Here is a 20475-nt window from a genome sequence, read left to right as displayed (position 1 = left end):
AATGACACACCTGTGTGAACAGCCAGGAGACCCCCCCCCCCCCATGTTATGTTACATAGTGACATAGTTAGTACGGTCGAAAAAAGACATATGTCCATCAAGTTCAACCAGGGAATTAAGGGGTAGGGGTGTGGCGCGATATTGGGGAAGGGATGAGATTTTATATTTCTTCATAAGCATTAATCTTATTTTGTCAATTAGGAACATTCAGCACCCACCCGCTATCAAGGCAGCTGCCTATCATGTCATGCCCTACCTGCACAGGTGTGCTGGCTACTCAAATGATCCAATTAAGGAGGCCATTTAGTCAGCAGCAGCAGAAGTCCTGTGCCTGGACGCTCCAACAGCGGCCAGACACAAGCAGAAGCAGAAGCAGCAGAAGCAGCAGCAGCACCACCTTTTGTTTTTTGGCTGCAGCAGCAGCAAGGCCCACAGGGCTGGCTAGCTGGCTAGCCAGCAAGCAGGTAGCAATGAAAGTAGGAATCTTTCTTTTTAACCCTGTAAGGGGGTGGTGCACTGTACCCGAAGATACTGCCATATCGGGTCAATGCATAGGGCGACGGAAGCAAGCTTCGAAATCGGCCCCCGTTCTCAAAAATCCATTTAATATATGGTCCCCAGATAGGGGACGTATCAGATATTAAACTGATAAGAACAGATACTACACTTGATCTTAGCCAAAAGGCCGAGAAGCGATAACCGTGAAAGGGGCGGGCCCAACAAGGTGCCCTTCATGGGCACTATCACTGCTTGCTGTCAGGGAGGCTGCCAGACAATTTTCCATGCACACTCTGGGCTGGGGGGCAGTCAACCACCAGTACACACAGCAGAACCTAAACCCATACCATTATTGCTAAGCAGCAAGACAGGGGCCCATTGCACTCCCACGGGGCCTTTTTAAATGCAATCCATAACCCGGATTTGCCAGGAACCCTTCTTACTCCTCCTACTTGCATGTGACACTGGGCTTAGGATCTGCATAGGAAACACACACACAAGCACACACCTACCTTTGTTGCCTGCAGATGCCTCCTTGGCTGTCCCCAAAGGGTATCAAACCAACACCCACGGGAAGCTGTAAGCATAGAGGACATGCCTGCACCCCATTGGACTTACCTGTGTGGGTTAAATCCGGGTTATTTGACAACCTATGGCGGTGATGGTTCTGCTCAGGCAGAGCAGTGCTGATGCTCCTCATAAAGCTGTCGCTGCTGTGAAGGTTCTAGGTGACATCACAAATCCCTATGGTTACATACACAACAAAGCTGGGTTGTTGTTGTTTACACTCTGCAAGGCCTGTGGAAGTGAGTGACATCATAGCACTGTAGTTCTGAGGGTTCTAGATGGATGCAACAATCTCCTGTTGCTTCTATGAAGGCCATAATAGACGACATCACCAAACAGCTCCATAGTCACATACACAGCAAAGGAGAGATGTTGTTTACACCTAGTGATGTCAGTGGTATTGAGTGACATCACAGCACAGTGCTAAGGCTCCTGGGCCTGGACACAGCAGCGGCTGCAATATCTCAACGGAGAATACGTTTATATATATGTGTGTGTGTGCGCGTATATATATATATATATATATATATATATATATATATATATATATATATATATATATTTCTCCGCCGAAATCACTTTTAAACCCATTTCCACCTTTTTTTCCCTTCTCTTCCTCTTACTTTTTTTTCACGTTTTTTTACGTTTTTCTCCTTTTCGCCTCTTTTCTGGGCGTATTATTCTTCTTTTTCTTCTTTTTTTTCGTCTAATGCCCATCAGTGCAGCAATGCTTATTCAATACCGCCAGCAGATGGAGACACTGGGGGATAATTTTCTAAGGATTTATACTGATTTTTCCTGTCTGAATTTGTCGCACAGAAAGTTGCAGGCCAAATATGTGTGACATTTCTGCGACTTTAGCTTCTAGAGCATTTTTACAACATTATACATAGGTGCTGAATACATAAAAAGCGACTGTTCAGCGACAGACAAGTCGCATCGGCTGAAAGTAGGCCAGAATGTCAGTCCATGTTGGAGCAGGTTTAGATACAGTCTAAAGTATAGATCTCAAAGTCTGTGCACAGAATTTAGCAAGGGCCTCGCACCTTCTGATGCATCAGGTAGGTGCACAATAGCATAGCCTAACCCTCTGTACTTTGGTCTATATTGATGCGGGACATAGACAGCCAGCTGATGACCAATCCATTAGTGCAATGGATGGCTGGAAGCATTTGTCTTTGCCTTTGCAATACCACAGAAGCAATGCATGGTCAATGTACAGCAATGACACACCTGTGTGAACAGCCAGGAGACCCCCCCCCCCCCCCATGTTATGTTACATAGTTACATAGTTAGTACGGTCGAAAAAAGACATATGTCCATCAAGTTCAACCAGGGAATTAAGGGGTAGGGGTGTGGCGCGATATTGGGGAAGGGATGAGATTTTATATTTCTTCATAAGCATTAATCTTATTTTGTCAATTAGGAACATTCAGCACCCACCCGCTATCAAGGCAGCTGCCTATCATGTCATGCCCTACCTGCACAGGTGTGCTGGCTACTCAAATGATCCAATTAAGGAGGCCATTTAGTCAGCAGCAGCAGAAGTCCTGTGCCTGGACGCTCCAACAGCGGCCAGACACAAGCAGAAGCAGCAGAAGCAGCAGCAGCACCACCTTTTGTTTTTTGGCTGCAGCAGCAGCAAGGCCCACAGGGCTGGCTAGCTGGCTAGCCAGCAAGCAGGTAGCAATGAAAGTAGGAATCTTTCTTTTTAACCCTGTAAGGGGGTGGTGCACTGTACCCGAAGATACTGCCATATCGGGTCAATGCATAGGGCGACGGAAGCAAGCTTCGAAATCGGCCCCCGTTCTCAAAAATCCATTTAATATATGGTCCCCAGATAGGGGACGTATCAGATATTAAACTGATAAGAACAGATACTACACTTGATCTTAGCCAAAAGGCCGAGAAGCGATAACCGTGAAAGGGGCGGGCCCAACAAGGTGCCCTTCATGGGCACTATCACTGCTTGCTGTCAGGGAGGCTGCCAGACAATTTTCCATGCACACTCTGGGCTGGGGGGCAGTCAACCACCAGTACACACAGCAGAACCTAAACCCATACCATTATTGCTAAGCAGCAAGACAGGGGCCCATTGCACTCCCACGGGGCCTTTTTAAATGCAATCCATAACCCGGATTTGCCAGGAACCCTTCTTACTCCTCCTACTTGCATGTGACACTGGGCTTAGGATCTGCATAGGAAACACACACAAAAGCACACACCTACCTTTGTTGCCTGCAGATGCCTCCTTGGCTGTCCCCAAACGGTATCAAACCAACACCCACGGGAAGCTGTAAGCATAGAGGACATGCCTGCACCCCATTGGACTTACCTGTGTGGGTTAAACCCGGGTTATTTGACAACCTATGGCGGTGATGGTTCTGCTCAGGCAGAGCAGTGCTGATGCTCCTCATAAAGCTGTCGCTGCTGTGAAGGTTCTAGGTGACATCACAAATCCCTATGGTTACATACACAACAAAGCTGGGTTGTTGTTGTTTACACTCTGCAAGGCCTGTGGAAGTGAGTGACATCATAGCACTGTAGTTCTGAGGGTTCTAGATGGATGCAACAATCTCCTGTTGCTTCTATGAAGGCCATAATAGACGACATCACCAAACAGCTCCATAGTCACATACACAGCAAAGGAGAGATGTTGTTTACACCTAGTGATGTCAGTGGTATTGAGTGACATCACAGCACAGTGCTAAGGCTCCTGGGCCTGGACACAGCAGCGGCTGCAATATCTCAACGGAGAATACGTTTATATATATGTGTGTGTGTGCGCGTATATATATATATATATATATATATATATATATATATATTTCTCCGCCGAAATCACTTTTAAACCCATTTCCACCTTTTTTTCCCTTCTCTTCCTCTTACTTTTTTTTCACGTTTTTTTACGTTTTTCTCCTTTTCGCCTCTTTTCTGGGCGTATTATTCTTCTTTTTCTTCTTTTTTTTCGTCTAATGCATACCCCATCAGTGCAGCAATGCTTATTCAATACCGCCAGCAGATGGAGACACTGGGGGATAATTTTCTAAGGATTTATACTGATTTTTCCTGTCTGAATTTGTCGCACAGAAAGTTGCAGGCCAAATATGTGTGACATTTCTGCGACTTTAGCTTCTAGAGCATTTTTACAACATTATACATAGGTGCTGAATACATAAAAAGCGACTGTTCAGCGACAGACAAGTCGCATCGGCTGAAAGTAGGCCAGAATGTCAGTCCATGTTGGAGCAGGTTTAGATACAGTCTAAAGTATAGATCTCAAAGTCTGTGCACAGAATTTAGCAAGGGCCTCGCACCTTCTGATGCATCAGGTAGGTGCACAATAGCATAGCCTAACCCTCTGTACTTTGGTCTATATTGATGCGGGACATAGACAGCCAGCTGATGACCAATCCATTAGTGCAATGGATGGCTGGAAGCATTTGTCTTTGCCTTTGCAATACCACAGAAGCAATGCATGGTCAATGTACAGCAATGACACACCTGTGTGAACAGCCAGGAGACCCCCCCCCCCCCCCATGTTATGTTACATAGTTACATAGTTAGTACGGTCGAAAAAAGACATATGTCCATCAAGTTCAACCAGGGAATTAAGGGGTAGGGGTGTGGCGCGATATTGGGGAAGGGATGAGATTTTATATTTCTTCATAAGCATTAATCTTATTTTGTCAATTAGGAACATTCAGCACCCACCCGCTATCAAGGCAGCTGCCTATCATGTCATGCCCTACCTGCACAGGTGTGCTGGCTACTCAAATGATCCAATTAAGGAGGCCATTTAGTCAGCAGCAGCAGAAGTCCTGTGCCTGGACGCTCCAACAGCGGCCAGACACAAGCAGAAGCAGAAGCAGCAGAAGCAGCAGCAGCACCACCTTTTGTTTTTTGGCTGCAGCAGCAGCAAGGCCCACAGGGCTGGCTAGCTGGCTAGCCAGCAAGCAGGTAGCAATGAAAGTAGGAATCTTTCTTTTTAACCCTGTAAGGGGGTGGTGCACTGTACCCGAAGATACTGCCATATCGGGTCAATGCATAGGGCGACGGAAGCAAGCTTCGAAATCGGCCCCCGTTCTCAAAAATCCATTTAATATATGGTCCCCAGATAGGGGACGTATCAGATATTAAACTGATAAGAACAGATACTACACTTGATCTTAGCCAAAAGGCCGAGAAGCGATAACCGTGAAAGGGGCGGGCCCAACAAGGTGCCCTTCATGGGCACTATCACTGCTTGCTGTCAGGGAGGCTGCCAGACAATTTTCCATGCACACTCTGGGCTGGGGGGCAGTCAACCACCAGTACACACAGCAGAACCTAAACCCATACCATTATTGCTAAGCAGCAAGACAGGGGCCCATTGCACTCCCACGGGGCCTTTTTAAATGCAATCCATAACCCGGATTTGCCAGGAACCCTTCTTACTCCTCCTACTTGCATGTGACACTGGGCTTAGGATCTGCATAGGAAACACACACACAAGCACACACCTACCTTTGTTGCCTGCAGATGCCTCCTTGGCTGTCCCCAAACGGTATCAAACCAACACCCACGGGAAGCTGTAAGCATAGAGGACATGCCTGCACCCCATTGGACTTACCTGTGTGGGTTAAACCCGGGTTATTTGACAACCTATGGCGGTGATGGTTCTGCTCAGGCAGAGCAGTGCTGATGCTCCTCATAAAGCTGTCGCTGCTGTGAAGGTTCTAGGTGACATCACAAATCCCTATGGTTACATACACAACAAAGCTGGGTTGTTGTTGTTTACACTCTGCAAGGCCTGTGGAAGTGAGTGACATCATAGCACTGTAGTTCTGAGGGTTCTAGATGGATGCAACAATCTCCTGTTGCTTCTATGAAGGCCATAATAGACGACATCACCAAACAGCTCCATAGTCACATACACAGCAAAGGAGAGATGTTGTTTACACCTAGTGATGTCAGTGGTATTGAGTGACATCACAGCACAGTGCTAAGGCTCCTGGGCCTGGACACAGCAGCGGCTGCAATATCTCAACGGAGAATACGTTTATATATATGTGTGTGTGTGCGCGTATATATATATATATATATATATATATATATATATATATATATATATATTTCTCCGCCGAAATCACTTTTAAACCCATTTCCACCTTTTTTTCCCTTCTCTTCCTCTTACTTTTTTTTCACGTTTTTTTACGTTTTTCTCCTTTTCGCCTCTTTTCTGGGCGTATTATTCTTCTTTTTCTTCTTTTTTTTCGTCTAATGCATACCCCATCAGTGCAGCAATGCTTATTCAATACCGCCAGCAGATGGAGACACTGGGGGATAATTTTCTAAGGATTTATACTGATTTTTCCTGTCTGAATTTGTCGCACAGAAAGTTGCAGGCCAAATATGTGTGACATTTCTGCGACTTTAGCTTCTAGAGCATTTTTACAACATTATACATAGGTGCTGAATACATAAAAAGCGACTGTTCAGCGACAGACAAGTCGCATCGGCTGAAAGTAGGCCAGAATGTCAGTCCATGTTGGAGCAGGTTTAGATACAGTCTAAAGTATAGATCTCAAAGTCTGTGCACAGAATTTAGCAAGGGCCTCGCACCTTCTGATGCATCAGGTAGGTGCACAATAGCATAGCCTAACCCTCTGTACTTTGGTCTATATTGATGCGGGACATAGACAGCCAGCTGATGACCAATCCATTAGTGCAATGGATGGCTGGAAGCATTTGTCTTTGCCTTTGCAATACCACAGAAGCAATGCATGGTCAATGTACAGCAATGACACACCTGTGTGAACAGCCAGGAGACCCCCCCCCCCCCCATGTTATGTTACATAGTTACATAGTTAGTACGGTCGAAAAAAGACATATGTCCATCAAGTTCAACCAGGGAATTAAGGGGTAGGGGTGTGGCGCGATATTGGGGAAGGGATGAGATTTTATATTTCTTCATAAGCATTAATCTTATTTTGTCAATTAGGAACATTCAGCACCCACCTGCTATCAAGGCAGCTGCCTATCATGTCATGCCCTACCTGCACAGGTGTGCTGGCTACTCAAATGATCCAATTAAGGAGGCCATTTAGTCAGCAGCAGCAGAAGTCCTGTGCCTGGACGCTCCAACAGCGGCCAGACACAAGCAGAAGCAGAAGCAGCAGAAGCAGCAGCAGCACCACCTTTTGTTTTTTGGCTGCAGCAGCAGCAAGGCCCACAGGGCTGGCTAGCTGGCTAGCCAGCAAGCAGGTAGCAATGAAAGTAGGAATCTTTCTTTTTAACCCTGTAAGGGGGTGGTGCACTGTACCCGAAGATACTGCCATATCGGGTCAATGCATAGGGCGACGGAAGCAAGCTTCGAAATCGGCCCCCGTTCTCAAAAATCCATTTAATATATGGTCCCCAGATAGGGGACGTATCAGATATTAAACTGATAAGAACAGATACTACACTTGATCTTAGCCAAAAGGCCGAGAAGCGATAACCGTGAAAGGGGCGGGCCCAACAAGGTGCCCTTCATGGGCACTATCACTGCTTGCTGTCAGGGAGGCTGCCAGACAATTTTCCATGCACACTCTGGGCTGGGGGGCAGTCAACCACCAGTACACACAGCAGAACCTAAACCCATACCATTATTGCTAAGCAGCAAGACAGGGGCCCATTGCACTCCCACGGGGCCTTTTTAAATGCAATCCATAACCCGGATTTGCCAGGAACCCTTCTTACTCCTCCTACTTGCATGTGACACTGGGCTTAGGATCTGCATAGGAAACACACACACAAGCACACACCTACCTTTGTTGCCTGCAGATGCCTCCTTGGCTGTCCCCAAACGGTATCAAACCAACACCCACGGGAAGCTGTAAGCATAGAGGACATGCCTGCACCCCATTGGACTTACCTGTGTGGGTTAAACCCGGGTTATTTGACAACCTATGGCGGTGATGGTTCTGCTCAGGCAGAGCAGTGCTGATGCTCCTCATAAAGCTGTCGCTGCTGTGAAGGTTCTAGGTGACATCACAAATCCCTATGGTTACATACACAACAAAGCTGGGTTGTTGTTGTTTACACTCTGCAAGGCCTGTGGAAGTGAGTGACATCATAGCACTGTAGTTCTGAGGGTTCTAGATGGATGCAGCAATCTCCTGTTGCTTCTATGAAGGCCATAATAGACGACATCACCAAACAGCTCCATAGTCACATACACAGCAAAGGAGAGATGTTGTTTACACCTAGTGATGTCAGTGGTATTGAGTGACATCACAGCACAGTGCTAAGGCTCCTGGGCCTGGACACAGCAGCGGCTGCAATATCTCAACGGAGAATACGTTTATATATATGTGTGTGTGTGCGCGTATATATATATATATATATATATATATATATATATATATATATTTCTCCGCCGAAATCACTTTTAAACCCATTTCCACCTTTTTTTCCCTTCTCTTCCTCTTACTTTTTTTTCAAGTTTTTTTACGTTTTTCTCCTTTTCGCCTCTTTTCTGGGCGTATTATTCTTCTTTTTCTTCTTTTTTTTCGTCTAATGCATACCCCATCAGTGCAGCAATGCTTATTCAATACCGCCAGCAGATGGAGACACTGGGGGATAATTTTGTAAGGATTTATACTGATTTTTCCTGTCTGAATTTGTCGCACAGAAAGTTGCAGGCCAAATATGTGTGACATTTCTGCGACTTTAGCTTCTAGAGCATTTTTACAACATTATACATAGGTGCTGAATACATAAAAAGCGACTGTTCAGCGACAGACAAGTCGCATCGGCTGAAAGTAGGCCAGAATGTCAGTCCATATTGGAGCAGGTTTAGATACAGTCTAAAGTATAGATCTCAAAGTCTGTGCACAGAATTTAGCAAGGGCCTCGCACCTTCTGATGCATCAGGTAGGTGCACAATAGCATAGCCTAACCCTCTGTACTTTGGTCTATATTGATGCGGGACATAGACAGCCAGCTGATGACCAATCCATTAGTGCAATGGATGGCTGGAAGCATTTGTCTTTGCCTTTGCAATACCACAGAAGCAATGCATGGTCAATGTACAGCAATGACACACCTGTGTGAACAGCCAGGAGACCCCCCCCCCCCCCCCCATGTTATGTTACATAGTTACATAGTTAGTACGGTCGAAAAAAGACATATGTCCATCAAGTTCAACCAGGGAATTAAGGGGTAGGGGTGTGGCGCGATATTGGGGAAGGGATGAGATTTTATATTTCTTCATAAGCATTAATCTTATTTTGTCAATTAGGAACATTCAGCACCCACCCGCTATCAAGGCAGCTGCCTATCATGTCATGCCCTACCTGCACAGGTGTGCTGGCTACTCAAATGATCCAATTAAGGAGGCCATTTAGTCAGCAGCAGCAGAAGTCCTGTGCCTGGACGCTCCAACAGCGGCCAGACACAAGCAGAAGCAGAAGCAGCAGAAGCAGCAGCAGCACCACCTTTTGTTTTTTGGCTGCAGCAGCAGCAAGGCCCACAGGGCTGGCTAGCTGGCTAGCCAGCAAGCAGGTAGCAATGAAAGTAGGAATCTTTCTTTTTAACCCTGTAAGGGGGTGGTGCACTGTACCCGAAGATACTGCCATATCGGGTCAATGCATAGGGCGACGGAAGCAAGCTTCGAAATCGGCCCCCGTTCTCAAAAATCCATTTAATATATGGTCCCCAGATAGGGGACGTATCAGATATTAAACTGATAAGAACAGATACTACACTTGATCTTAGCCAAAAGGCCGAGAAGCGATAACCGTGAAAGGGGCGGGCCCAACAAGGTGCCCTTCATGGGCACTATCACTGCTTGCCGTCAGGGAGGCTGCCAGACAATTTTCCATGCACACTCTGGGCTGGGGGGCAGTCAACCACCAGTACACACAGCAGAACCTAAATCCATACCATTATTGCTAAGCAGCAAGACAGGGGCCCATTGCACTCCCACGGGGCCTTTTTAAATGCAATCCATAACCCGGATTTGCCAGGAACCCTTCTTACTCCTCCTACTTGCATGTGACACTGGGCTTAGGATCTGCATAGGAAACACACACACAAGCACACACCTACCTTTGTTGCCTGCAGATGCCTCCTTGGCTGTCCCCAAACGGTATCAAACCAACACCCACGGGAAGCTGTAAGCATAGAGGACATGCCTGCACCCCATTGGACTTACCTGTGTGGGTTAAACCCGGGTTATTTGACAACCTATGGCGGTGATGGTTCTGCTCAGGCAGAGCAGTGCTGATGCTCCTCATAAAGCTGTCGCTGCTGTGAAGGTTCTAGGTGACATCACAAATCCCTATGGTTACATACACAACAAAGCTGGGTTGTTGTTGTTTACACTCTGCAAGGCCTGTGGAAGTGAGTGACATCATAGCACTGTAGTTCTGAGGGTTCTAGATGGATGCAACAATCTCCTGTTGCTTCTATGAAGGCCATAATAGACGACATCACCAAACAGCTCCATAGTCACATACACAGCAAAGGAGAGATGTTGTTTACACCTAGTGATGTCAGTGGTATTGAGTGACATCACAGCACAGTGCTAAGGCTCCTGGGCCTGGACACAGCAGCGGCTGCAATATCTCAACGGAGAATACGTTTATATATATGTGTGTGTGTGCGCGTATATATATATATATATATATATATATATATATATATATATATATATTTCTCCGCCGAAATCACTTTTAAACCCATTTCCACCTTTTTTTCCCTTCTCTTCCTCTTACTTTTTTTTCACGTTTTTTTACGTTTTTCTCCTTTTCGCCTCTTTTCTGGGCGTATTATTCTTCTTTTTCTTCTTTTTTTTCGTCTAATGCATACCCCATCAGTGCAGCAATGCTTATTCAATACCGCCAGCAGATGGAGACACTGGGGGATAATTTTCTAAGGATTTATACTGATTTTTCCTGTCTGAATTTGTCGCACAGAAAGTTGCAGGCCAAATATGTGTGACATTTCTGCGACTTTAGCTTCTAGAGCATTTTTACAACATTATACATAGGTGCTGAATACATAAAAAGCGACTATTCAGCGACAGACAAGTCGCATCGGCTGAAAGTAGGCCAGAATGTCAGTCCATGTTGGAGCAGGTTTAGATACAGTCTAAAGTATAGATCTCAAAGTCTGTGCACAGAATTTAGCAAGGGCCTCGCACCTTCTGATGCATCAGATAGGTGCACAATAGCATAGCCTAACCCTCTGTACTTTGGTCTATATTGATGCGGGACATAGACAGCCAGCTGATGACCAATCCATTAGTGCAATGGATGGCTGGAAGCATTTGTCTTTGCCTTTGCAATACCACAGAAGCAATGCATGGTCAATGTACAGCAATGACACACCTGTGTGAACAGCCAGGAGACCCCCCCCCCCCCCCATGTTATGTTACATAGTTACATAGTTAGTACGGTCGAAAAAAGACATATGTCCATCAAGTTCAACCAGGGAATTAAGGGGTAGGGGTGTGGCGCGATATTGGGGAAGGGATGAGATTTTATATTTCTTCATAAGCATTAATCTTATTTTGTCAATTAGGAACATTCAGCACCCACCCGCTATCAAGGCAGCTGCCTATCATGTCATGCCCTACCTGCACAGGTGTGCTGGCTACTCAAATGATCCAATTAAGGAGGCCATTTAGTCAGCAGCAGCAGAAGTCCTGTGCCTGGACGCTCCAACAGCGGCCAGACACAAGCAGAAGCAGAAGCAGCAGAAGCAGCAGCAGCACCACCTTTTGTTTTCTGGCTGCAGCAGCAGCAAGGCCCACAGGGCTGGCTAGCTGGCTAGCCAGCAAGCAGGTAGCAATGAAAGTAGGAATCTTTCTTTTTAACCCTGTAAGGGGGTGGTGCACTGTACCCGAAGATACTGCCATATCGGGTCAATGCATAGGGCGACGGAAGCAAGCTTCGAAATCGGCCCCCGTTCTCAAAAATCCATTTAATATATGGTCCCCAGATAGGGGACGTATCAGATATTAAACTGATAAGAACAGATACTACACTTGATCTTAGCCAAAAGGCCGAGAAGCGATAACCGTGAAAGGGGCGGGCCCAACAAGGTGCCCTTCATGGGCACTATCACTGCTTGCTGTCAGGGAGGCTGCCAGACAATTTTCCATGCACACTCTGGGCTGGGGGGCAGTCAACCACCAGTACACACAGCAGAACCTAAACCCATACCATTATTGCTAAGCAGCAAGACAGGGGCCCATTGCACTCCCACGGGGCCTTTTTAAATGCAATCCATAACCCGGATTTGCCAGGAACCCTTCTTACTCCTCCTACTTGCATGTGACACTGGGCTTAGGATCTGCATAGGAAACACACACACAAGCACACACCTACCTTTGTTGCCTGCAGATGCCTCCTTGGCTGTCCCCAAACGGTATCAAACCAACACCCACGGGAAGCTGTAAGCATAGAGGACATGCCTGCACCCCATTGGACTTACCTGTGTGGGTTAAACCCGGGTTATTTGACAACCTATGGCGGTGATGGTTCTGCTCAGGCAGAGCAGTGCTGATGCTCCTCATAAAGCTGTCGCTGCTGTGAAGGTTCTAGGTGACATCACAAATCCCTATGGTTACATACACAACAAAGCTGGGTTGTTGTTGTTTACACTCTGCAAGGCCTGTGGAAGTGAGTGACATCATAGCACTGTAGTTCTGAGGGTTCTAGATGGATGCAACAATCTCCTGTTGCTTCTATGAAGGCCATAATAGACGACATCACCAAACAGCTCCATAGTCACATACACAGCAAAGGAGAGATGTTGTTTACACCTAGTGATGTCAGTGGTATTGAGTGACATCACAGCACAGTGCTAAGGCTCCTGGGCCTGGACACAGCAGCGGCTGCAATATCTCAACGGAGAATACGTTTATATATATGTGTGTGTGTGCGCGTATATATATATATATATATATATATATATATATATATATATTTCTCCGCCGAAATCACTTTTAAACCCATTTCCACCTTTTTTTCCCTTCTCTTCCTCTTACTTTTTTTTCACGTTTTTTTACGTTTTTCTCCTTTTCGCCTCTTTTCTGGGCGTATAATTCTTCTTTTTCTTCTTTTTTTTCGTCTAATGGATACCCCATCAGTGCAGCAATGCTTATTCAATACCGCCAGCAGATGGAGACACTGGGGGATAATTTTCTAAGGATTTATACTGATTTTTCCTGTCTGAATTTGTCGCACAGAAAGTTGCAGGCCAAATATGTGTGACATTTCTGCGACTTTAGCTTCTAGAGCATTTTTACAACATTATACATAGGTGCTGAATACATAAAAAGCGACTGTTCAGCGACAGACAAGTCGCATCGGCTGAAAGTAGGCCAGAATGTCAGTCCATGTTGGAGCAGGTTTAGATACAGTCTAAAGTATAGATCTCAAAGTCTGTGCACAGAATTTAGCAAGGGCCTCGCACCTTCTGATGCATCAGGTAGGTGCACAATAGCATAGCCTAACCCTCTGTACTTTGGTCTATATCGATGCGGGACATAGACAGCCAGCTGATGACCAATCCATTAGTGCAATGGATGGCTGGAAGCATTTGTCTTTGCCTTTGCAATACCACAGAAGCAATGCATGGTCAATGTACAGCAATGACACACCTGTGTGAACAGCCAGGAGACCCCCCCCCCCCCCCCCCCCCCATGTTATGTTACATAGTTACATAGTTAGTACGGTCGAAAAAAGACATATGTCCATCAAGTTCAACCAGGGAATTAAGGGGTAGAGGTGTGGCGCGATATTGGGGAAGGGATGAGATTTTATATTTCTTCATAAGCATTAATCTTATTTTGTCAATTAGGAACATTCAGCACCCACCCGCTATCAAGGCAGCTGCCTATCATGTCATGCCCTACCTGCACAGGTGTGCTGGCTACTCAAATGATCCAATTAAGGAGGCCATTTAGTCAGCAGCAGCAGAAGTCCTGTGCCTGGACGCTCCAACAGCGGCCAGACACAAGCAGAAGCAGAAGCAGCAGAAGCAGCAGCAGCACCACCTTTTGTTTTTTGGCTGCTGCAGCAGCAGCAAGGCCCACAGGGCTGGCTAGCTGGCTAGCCAGAGAGCAGGTAGCAATGAAAGTAGGAATCTTTCTTTTTAACCCTGTAAGGGGGTGGTGCACTGTACCCGAAGATACTGCCATATCGGGTCAATGCATAGGGCGACGGAAGCAAGCTTCGAAATCGGCCCCCGTTCTCAAAAATCCATTTAATATATGGTCCCCAGATAGGGGACGTATCAGATATTAAACTGATAAGAACAGATACTACACTTGATCTTAGCCAAAAGGCCGAGAAGCGATAACCGTGAAAGGGGCGGGCCCAACAAGGTGCCCTTCATGGGCACTATCACTGCTTGCTGTCAGGGAGGCTGCCAGACAATTTTCCATGCACACTCTGGGCTGGGGGGCAGTCAACCACCAGTACACACAGCAGAACCTAAACCCATACCATTATTGCTAAGCAGCAAGACAGGGGCCCATTGCACTCCCACGGGGCCTTTTTAAATGCAATCCATAACCCGGATTTGCCAGGAACCCTTCTTACTCCTCCTACTTGCATGTGACACTGGGCTTAGGATCTGCATAGGAAACACACACACAAGCACACACCTACCTTTGTTGCCTGCAGATGCCTCCTTGGCTGTCCCCAAACGGTATCAAACCAACACCCACGGGAAGCTGTAAGCATAGAGGACATGCCTGCACCCCATTGGACTTACCTGTGTGGGTTAAACCCGGGTTATTTGACAACCTATGGCGGTGATGGTTCTGCTCAGGCAGAGCAGTGCTGATGCTCCTCATAAAGCTGTCGCTGCTGTGAAGGTTCTAGGTGACATCACAAATCCCTATGGTTACATACACAACAAAGCTGGGTTGTTGTTGTTTACACTCTGCAAGGCCTGTGGAAGTGAGTGACATCATAGCACTGTAGTTCTGAGGGTTCTAGATGGATGCAACAATCTCCTGTTGCTTCTATGAAGGCCATAATAGACGACATCACCAAACAGCTCCATAGTCACATACACAGCAAAGGAGAGATGTTGTTTACACCTAGTGATGTCAGTGGTATTGAGTGACATCACAGCACAGTGCTAAGGCTCCTGGGCCTGGACACAGCAGCGGCTGCAATATCTCAACGGAGAATACGTTTATATATATGTGTGTGTGTGCGCGTATATATATATATATATATATATATATATATATATATATATATATTTCTCCGCCGAAATCACTTTTAAACCCATTTCCACCTTTTTTTCCCTTCTCTTCCTCTTACTTTTTTTTCACGTTTTTTTACGTTTTTCTCCTTTTCGCCTCTTTTCTGGGCGTATTATTCTTCTTTTTCTTCTTTTTTTTCGTCTAATGCATACCCCATCAGTGCAGCAATGCTTATTCAATACCGCCAGCAGATGGAGACACTGGGGGATAATTTTCTAAGGATTTATACTGATTTTTCCTGTCTGAATTTGTCGCACAGAAAGTTGCAGGCCAAATATGTGTGACATTTCTGCGACTTTAGCTTCTAGAGCATTTTTACAACATTATACATAGGTGCTGAATACATAAAAAGCGACTGTTCAGCGACAGACAAGTCGCATCGGCTGAAAGTAGGCCAGAATGTCAGTCCATGTTGGAGCAGGTTTAGATACAGTCTAAAGTATAGATCTCAAAGTCTGTGCACAGAATTTAGCAAGGGCCTCGCACCTTCTGATGCATCAGGTAGGTGCACAATAGCATAGCCTAACCCTCTGTACTTTGGTCTATATTGATGCGGGACATAGACAGCCAGCTGATGACCAATCCATTAGTGCAATGGATGGCTGGAAGCATTTGTCTTTGCCTTTGCAATACCACAGAAGCAATGCATGGTCAATGTACAGCAATGACACACCTGTGTGAACAGCCAGGAGACCCCCCCCCCCATGTTATGTTACATAGTTACATAGTACGGTCGAAAAAAGACATATGTCCATCAAGTTCAACCAGGGAATTAAGGGGTAGGGGTGTGGCGCGATATTGGGGAAGGGATGAGATTTTATATTTCTTCATAAGCATTAATCTTATTTTGTCAATTAGGAACATTCAGCACCCACCCGCTATCAAGGCAGCTGCCTATCATGTCATGCCCTACCTGCACAGGTGTGCTGGCTACTCAAATGATCCAATTAAGGAGGCCATTTAGTCAGCAGCAGCAGAAGTCCTGTGCCTGGACGCTCCAACAGCGGCCAGACACAAGCAGAAGCAGAAGCAGCAGAAGCAGCAGCAGCACCACCTTTTGTTTTCTGGCTGCAGCAGCAGCAAGGCCCACAGGGCTGGCTAGCTGGCTAGCCAGCAAGCAGGTAGCAATGAAAGTAGGAATCTTTCTTTTTAACCCTGTAAGGGGGTGGTGCACTGTACCCGAAGATACTGCCATATCGGGTCAATGCATAGGGCGACGGAAGCAAGCTTCGAAATCGGCCCCCGTTCTCAAAAATCCATTTAATATATGGTCCCCAGATAGGGGACGTATCAGATATTAAACTGATAAGAACAGATACTACACTTGATCTTAGCCAAAAGGCCGAGAAGCGATAACCGTGAAAGGGGCGGGCCCAACAAGGTGCCCTTCATGGGCACTATCACTGCTTGCTGTCAGGGAGGCTGCCAGACAATTTTCCATGCACACTCTGGGCTGGGGGGCAGTCAACCACCAGTACACACAGCAGAACCTAAACCCATACCATTATTGCTAAGCAGCAAGACAGGGGCCCATTGCACTCCCACGGGGCCTTTTTAAATGCAATCCATAACCCGGATTTGCCAGGAACCCTTCTTACTCCTCCTACTTGCATGTGACACTGGGCTTAGGATCTGCATAGGAAACACACACACAAGCACACACCTACCTTTGTTGCCTGCAGATGCCTCCTTGGCTGTCCCCAAACGGTATCAAACCAACACCCACGGGAAGCTGTAAGCATAGAGGACATGCCTGCACCCCATTGGACTTACCTGTGTGGGTTAAACCCGGGTTATTTGACAACCTATGGCGGTGATGGTTCTGCTCAGGCAGAGCAGTGCTGATGCTCCTCATAAAGCTGTCGCTGCTGTGAAGGTTCTAGGTGACATCACAAATCCCTATGGTTACATACACAACAAAGCTGGGTTGTTGTTGTTTACACTCTGCAAGGCCTGTGGAAGTGAGTGACATCATAGCACTGTAGTTCTGAGGGTTCTAGATGGATGCAACAATCTCCTGTTGCTTCTATGAAGGCCATAATAGACGACATCACCAAACAGCTCCATAGTCACATACACAGCAAAGGAGAGATGTTGTTTACACCTAGTGATGTCAGTGGTATTGAGTGACATCACAGCACAGTGCTAAGGCTCCTGGGCCTGGACACAGCAGCGGCTGCAATATCTCAACGGAGAATACGTTTATATATATGTGTGTGTGTGCGCGTATATATATATATATATATATATATATATATATATATATTTCTCCGCCGAAATCACTTTTAAACCCATTTCCACCTTTTTTTCCCTTCTCTTCCTCTTACTTTTTTTTCACGTTTTTTTACGTTTTTCTCCTTTTCGCCTCTTTTCTGGGCGTATAATTCTTCTTTTTCTTCTTTTTTTTCGTCTAATGGATACCCCATCAGTGCAGCAATGCTTATTCAATACCGCCAGCAGATGGAGACACTGGGGGATAATTTTCTAAGGATTTATACTGATTTTTCCTGTCTGAATTTGTCGCACAGAAAGTTGCAGGCCAAATATGTGTGACATTTCTGCGACTTTAGCTTCTAGAGCATTTTTACAACATTATACATAGGTGCTGAATACATAAAAAGCGACTGTTCAGCGACAGACAAGTCGCATCGGCTGAAAGTAGGCCAGAATGTCAGTCCATGTTGGAGCAGGTTTAGATACAGTCTAAAGTATAGATCTCAAAGTCTGTGCACAGAATTTAGCAAGGGCCTCGCACCTTCTGATGCATCAGGTAGGTGCACAATAGCATAGCCTAACCCTCTGTACTTTGGTCTATATCGATGCGGGACATAGACAGCCAGCTGATGACCAATCCATTAGTGCAATGGATGGCTGGAAGCATTTGTCTTTGCCTTTGCAATACCACAGAAGCAATGCATGGTCAATGTACAGCAATGACACACCTGTGTGAACAGCCAGGAGACCCCCCCCCCCCCCCCCCATGTTATGTTACATAGTTACATAGTTAGTACGGTCGAAAAAAGACATATGTCCATCAAGTTCAACCAGGGAATTAAGGGGTAGAGGTGTGGCGCGATATTGGGGAAGGGATGAGATTTTATATTTCTTCATAAGCATTAATCTTATTTTGTCAATTAGGAACATTCAGCACCCACCCGCTATCAAGGCAGCTGCCTATCATGTCATGCCCTACCTGCACAGGTGTGCTGGCTACTCAAATGATCCAATTAAGGAGGCCATTTAGTCAGCAGCAGCAGAAGTCCTGTGCCTGGACGCTCCAACAGCGGCCAGACACAAGCAGAAGCAGAAGCAGCAGAAGCAGCAGCAGCACCACCTTTTGTTTTTTGGCTGCTGCAGCAGCAGCAAGGCCCACAGGGCTGGCTAGCTGGCTAGCCAGAGAGCAGGTAGCAATGAAAGTAGGAATCTTTCTTTTTAACCCTGTAAGGGGGTGGTGCACTGTACCCGAAGATACTGCCATATCGGGTCAATGCATAGGGCGACGGAAGCAAGCTTCGAAATCGGCCCCCGTTCTCAAAAATCCATTTAATATATGGTCCCCAGATAGGGGACGTATCAGATATTAAACTGATAAGAACAGATACTACACTTGATCTTAGCCAAAAGGCCGAGAAGCGATAACCGTGAAAGGGGCGGGCCCAACAAGGTGCCCTTCATGGGCACTATCACTGCTTGCTGTCAGGGAGGCTGCCAGACAATTTTCCATGCACACTCTGGGCTGGGGGGCAGTCAACCACCAGTACACACAGCAGAACCTAAACCCATACCATTATTGCTAAGCAGCAAGACAGGGGCCCATTGCACTCCCACGGGGCCTTTTTAAATGCAATCCATAACCCGGATTTGCCAGGAACCCTTCTTACTCCTCCTACTTGCATGTGACACTGGGCTTAGGATCTGCATAGGAAACACACACACAAGCACACACCTACCTTTGTTGCCTGCAGATGCCTCCTTGGCTGTCCCCAAACGGTATCAAACCAACACCCACGGGAAGCTGTAAGCATAGAGGACATGCCTGCACCCCATTGGACTTACCTGTGTGGGTTAAACCCGGGTTATTTGACAACCTATGGCGGTGATGGTTCTGCTCAGGCAGAGCAGTGCTGATGCTCCTCATAAAGCTGTCGCTGCTGTGAAGGTTCTAGGTGACATCACAAATCCCTATGGTTACATACACAACAAAGCTGGGTTGTTGTTGTTTACACTCTGCAAGGCCTGTGGAAGTGAGTGACATCATAGCACTGTAGTTCTGAGGGTTCTAGATGGATGCAACAATCTCCTGTTGCTTCTATGAAGGCCATAATAGACGACATCACCAAACAGCTCCATAGTCACATACACAGCAAAGGAGAGATGTTGTTTACACCTAGTGATGTCAGTGGTATTGAGTGACATCACAGCACAGTGCTAAGGCTCCTGGGCCTGGACACAGCAGCGGCTGCAATATCTCAACGGAGAATACGTTTATATATATGTGTGTGTGTGCGCGTATATATATATATATATATATATATATATATATATATATATATATTTCTCCGCCGAAATCACTTTTAAACCCATTTCCACCTTTTTTTCCCTTCTCTTCCTCTTACTTTTTTTTCACGTTTTTTTACGTTTTTCTCCTTTTCGCCTCTTTTCTGGGCGTATTATTCTTCTTTTTCTTCTTTTTTTTCGTCTAATGCATACCCCATCAGTGCAGCAATGCTTATTCAATACCGCCAGCAGATGGAGACACTGGGGGATAATTTTCTAAGGATTTATACTGATTTTTCCTGTCTGAATTTGTCGCACAGAAAGTTGCAGGCCAAATATGTGTGACATTTCTGCGACTTTAGCTTCTAGAGCATTTTTACAACATTATACATAGGTGCTGAATACATAAAAAGCGACTGTTCAGCGACAGACAAGTCGCATCGGCTGAAAGTAGGCCAGAATGTCAGTCCATGTTGGAGCAGGTTTAGATACAGTCTAAAGTATAGATCTCAAAGTCTGTGCACAGAATTTAGCAAGGGCCTCGCACCTTCTGATGCATCAGGTAGGTGCACAATAGCATAGCCTAACCCTCTGTACTTTGGTCTATATTGATGCGGGACATAGACAGCCAGCTGATGACCAATCCATTAGTGCAA

General features: G+C 46.1%; 9 non-coding genes across 9 annotated transcripts; all 9 read right to left on the bottom strand.

Moving 5' to 3' along the window:
* Positions 1-506: 506 nt before the first annotated feature.
* Positions 507-697, bottom strand: LOC130334740 (U2 spliceosomal RNA). Its single transcript, XR_008876493.1, has one exon. It is a non-coding gene; the product is annotated as a U2 spliceosomal RNA (small nuclear RNA).
* Positions 698-2790: 2093 nt separating this feature from the next.
* LOC130334738 (U2 spliceosomal RNA) lies at positions 2791-2981 on the bottom strand. The gene has a single exon (XR_008876491.1). It is a non-coding gene; the product is annotated as a U2 spliceosomal RNA (small nuclear RNA).
* A 2086-nt stretch (positions 2982-5067) lies between these two features.
* Positions 5068-5258, bottom strand: LOC130334737 (U2 spliceosomal RNA). The gene has a single exon (XR_008876490.1). It is a non-coding gene; the product is annotated as a U2 spliceosomal RNA (small nuclear RNA).
* A 2095-nt stretch (positions 5259-7353) lies between these two features.
* LOC130334736 (U2 spliceosomal RNA) lies at positions 7354-7544 on the bottom strand. Its single transcript, XR_008876489.1, has one exon. It is a non-coding gene; the product is annotated as a U2 spliceosomal RNA (small nuclear RNA).
* A 2092-nt stretch (positions 7545-9636) lies between these two features.
* Positions 9637-9827, bottom strand: LOC130334735 (U2 spliceosomal RNA). Its single transcript, XR_008876488.1, has one exon. It is a non-coding gene; the product is annotated as a U2 spliceosomal RNA (small nuclear RNA).
* Positions 9828-11921: 2094 nt separating this feature from the next.
* On the bottom strand, positions 11922-12112 carry LOC130334734 (U2 spliceosomal RNA). The gene has a single exon (XR_008876487.1). It is a non-coding gene; the product is annotated as a U2 spliceosomal RNA (small nuclear RNA).
* A 2098-nt stretch (positions 12113-14210) lies between these two features.
* Positions 14211-14401, bottom strand: LOC130334732 (U2 spliceosomal RNA). Its single transcript, XR_008876486.1, has one exon. It is a non-coding gene; the product is annotated as a U2 spliceosomal RNA (small nuclear RNA).
* Positions 14402-16485: 2084 nt separating this feature from the next.
* On the bottom strand, positions 16486-16676 carry LOC130334731 (U2 spliceosomal RNA). Its single transcript, XR_008876485.1, has one exon. It is a non-coding gene; the product is annotated as a U2 spliceosomal RNA (small nuclear RNA).
* A 2092-nt stretch (positions 16677-18768) lies between these two features.
* On the bottom strand, positions 18769-18959 carry LOC130334730 (U2 spliceosomal RNA). The gene has a single exon (XR_008876484.1). It is a non-coding gene; the product is annotated as a U2 spliceosomal RNA (small nuclear RNA).
* Positions 18960-20475: the final 1516 nt, after the last annotated feature.

Source organism: Hyla sarda, unplaced genomic scaffold (genome assembly GCF_029499605.1).
Source record: "Hyla sarda isolate aHylSar1 unplaced genomic scaffold, aHylSar1.hap1 scaffold_440, whole genome shotgun sequence".
Classification (NCBI taxonomy): domain Eukaryota; kingdom Metazoa; phylum Chordata; class Amphibia; order Anura; family Hylidae; genus Hyla; species Hyla sarda.
The sequence above is the reverse complement of the archived record's forward strand: the minus strand, read 5'-3'. Positions and strand labels throughout refer to the sequence as shown.